This window comes from Rhagoletis zephyria, unplaced genomic scaffold (genome assembly GCF_001687245.7).
Source record: "Rhagoletis zephyria isolate East Lansing unplaced genomic scaffold, Rhagoletis_zephyria_1.1 Rzeph_scaffold_29150, whole genome shotgun sequence".
NCBI lineage: Eukaryota > Metazoa > Arthropoda > Insecta > Diptera > Tephritidae > Rhagoletis > Rhagoletis zephyria.
In genome coordinates, this window is record NW_016186207.1 from 1,269 (window position 1) to 4,251 (window position 2,983).

At 33.8% G+C, this 2,983-nt stretch overlaps 1 long non-coding RNA gene across 1 annotated transcript; it reads left to right on the plus strand.

The window, feature by feature from the left end:
- The first annotated feature begins 1,095 nt into the window (after positions 1–1,095).
- LOC108382861 (uncharacterized) lies at positions 1,096–1,405 on the plus strand. Its single transcript, XR_001849708.1, has 2 exons — positions 1,096–1,235; positions 1,333–1,405. It is a non-coding gene; the product is annotated as an uncharacterized LOC108382861 (long non-coding RNA).
- Positions 1,406–2,983: the final 1,578 nt, after the last annotated feature.

The window sequence follows — 2,983 nt, forward strand, 5'->3', positions numbered from 1 at the left end:
TGATAATTAAAAAAAAATCGGTATCATTATCGCATAGGTTGCAAAATATATTGTATATTGTATTTTACAACGGAGCACTACTATATCAGTGCTCGCAACTGTATATAAGGCGACTGTTGGTTCAACTTGGTGTTTTACAATGAGACTGCTCACAAAATTGCAATGTTTGTGGGCAAAACGTTGCGATTGGTCGGCTTTCGTCTTCCCCTCGCCGCTCCCATCCACACACAAATTATTCAATTTCTGGGAATCGACACCAGATTGGCACGTGCGCGAAAATATTAACCCTCCGTTTGCCAAATATTTAGTTTTTCGCATAAGTTTGCATTTAATAAAGCAATACTCGTACATTTTGTATGGAGAATAATATTAATTAATTTAAAATTCTGCATGTAACCATGTTCTCGACGATATATGTAACTTTCATAAAGATTAACCATAAAAATTGTGCTTCATTAACCGTTGCAACCAGCTGAAACCAAAAAAACTATGTCCGCTAAATGGGTTAAAGACCAACTGGAATTGACATTTTTTACACGCATACACATGATTCAATAATACAAGGTTAGATAATTATTGACAGCTGCGGTTTGACACTCCCTTACAAAAGGTTGCATTTACGAAGGACAGAGAAAGGGCAAGAATGCAATCCCTTGTTTCGAAAATGGTAGTAGAAAAGTACGCAAAGTAGGCAGTTAGTAGTGAAATTCCTTTCGTAAATTCCAATCTATTTGCAGGAAATCTGGCATTTTAAACGAAATGTTGAACGTAATATTGATATATCTACGTGAATTACGTAATTTATATGCTATTTAGCCGTATAAAAACTGCAAAATGACTCAAAATTAAAATAAGACTACTATGAGATTGATGTAAACATCCAATGCTTATGTTTTCATCAGTTAAATATGCTTCATATGCATATACAAATAAACATATTGCACAAAAGCTTATACTTTTATTTCACACCAAAGCTACACTGGGTCCATGTAAATTTGCAAAGAAGCAACACGGTGCCACTGCTAAGGGAGCGGTGCGAGAGAGACAACTGTCAGTTTATCGAACCTTGTATTATTGAATCATGACGCATACATGCATACATTCATATACACATGTACAGTGGAGTAGCACTAGGTTGAACAATGCATTGCTTGTACTTTGATGTGTTTGAATCTTTTATGGTACTGAAGATTTGCTTAGGGATGAAAAATATTAAAAATCGTTCGTGCATATATGTAAATATATTTTTATAAACGCTTGGAAGTATAGAAATTTTTAATATTAAAAAATAAATAAAATAATTTTTTTGTATATATATAAATTTTGTTCAAGGCACATTGACCCACCTGTACAAAAATTGTGGCGCGGCATGGACAAAAATTCTACAATTTCGGACCGAAAAATATGAAAACGAGCTAAGTTGCCACGTTACATCTGTGAACTTCCGATAAAACCACATATGTTTGTGATTTTACAAGTTTTGATTTTATTTAAAAAAAATTAATGTATTTTGCTGCAGAAAACATACACTTTTATTTAATGTTTATTAAAATGACACTTTAAAATACTAGTTAATGATTGAAATATTGGTATGGAACAGAGAAATAGAGTGTTTTGTCAAAAATTACCAAAAATTACCAAAAATTGCCAAGATTCGAGATAACTTATTTTACTGGATATAGGGAAATAATTGCCAATTTTCACTTGGCTGGCCGAGATTTCTTCATTTTAAGATTTTAGAATTTTTGTGTCGGATTGACAAAGTTGCGCTTGTTGGTGATGAATTTGCGGGGAGATGTGCTGCGGTTGTTTTTATGAATGAATTTACTTGGCCTTGAGAAATATGCGCATGCGTTTATGAATGAAATAGTTATTGTTGTATTTGAGTATACGTGTAATTATGTGCATATATATGTATGTATGCTGCCGTGATTTGTACATATTTACATTTATATGCATGTTCGTAGTTTTTTTGGCAGTAATATGCATATGCGAAAGCCGACCAATCGCACATTTGTATGTACATATATATGTTACATACATACATTACATATCTACATATTTACAAATGAATGTGTACATACGTACATATTTATGCGTTTGGCTTTTTGCATGAATAGAAAATTTGATTGCAGAAATAATTATATATGTGTATGTGCATAAGTAAATATATACATACATACATACATATGTTTCATTAAATTGTAATGAAATAGTTTTATTGAAAAAGTTCCACTTTACATGACTTTAGATAATTGCGGAAAAAAGTCGAAAAAATTGACTTAGAAAATCTCATCAACATAGCTGAAACAGAAAAATTCATACATGTTTGCAAAAATGAATTTGCAACCAGCAAATCGATTTCACGCAAATATATTTTCGGCAAACAAGCAAATGTACAAAAGCCCGCTCCTTTCCCCGTTTCCCCGCTTCTTTTGTACACTTGTCGTTCCGACTACCATTTTTATTTTAGAGTTTGTTTTGATCCGACACAAGCACGCGCCTGCCTCCGCAAGCACCCCCTCTGCCCTATGCTTATTAGATTTTTGTTCCTCTTTCCATTTTGTTCTTATTTTTTCATTTTGCTTTGAACTGCTCGAAGTGTGGTGGGACGGAAAAATTTTTGGTATGGTGGCAGCCGACACTTCTCTACCGACACCGTCGGTCAAGTGGTGCACTCGTCGACGTTAGGTATATTTGGCCGACTGCACCCCAAAATTTCTGGCAGAAATTAGTTCACAGAGAAAATGCGCCTTCTCAGTTATAAACGTTCTCTGATACCGCCCTTATTAATTTTCTGATATACATATAATTTATTTATTCATTTTCCGGTAACACCACCTTATATGAATTCGCGCTTCAAGCATCCATAGGAACGGGTTGTAATGGAAGTAATTGTATGTTTAACAAATAAATGAAAATGTTCAAAATGCAATCAATAGATCCCTACGAATTCGCCATTACCAAGGCACTTAGTAACGTA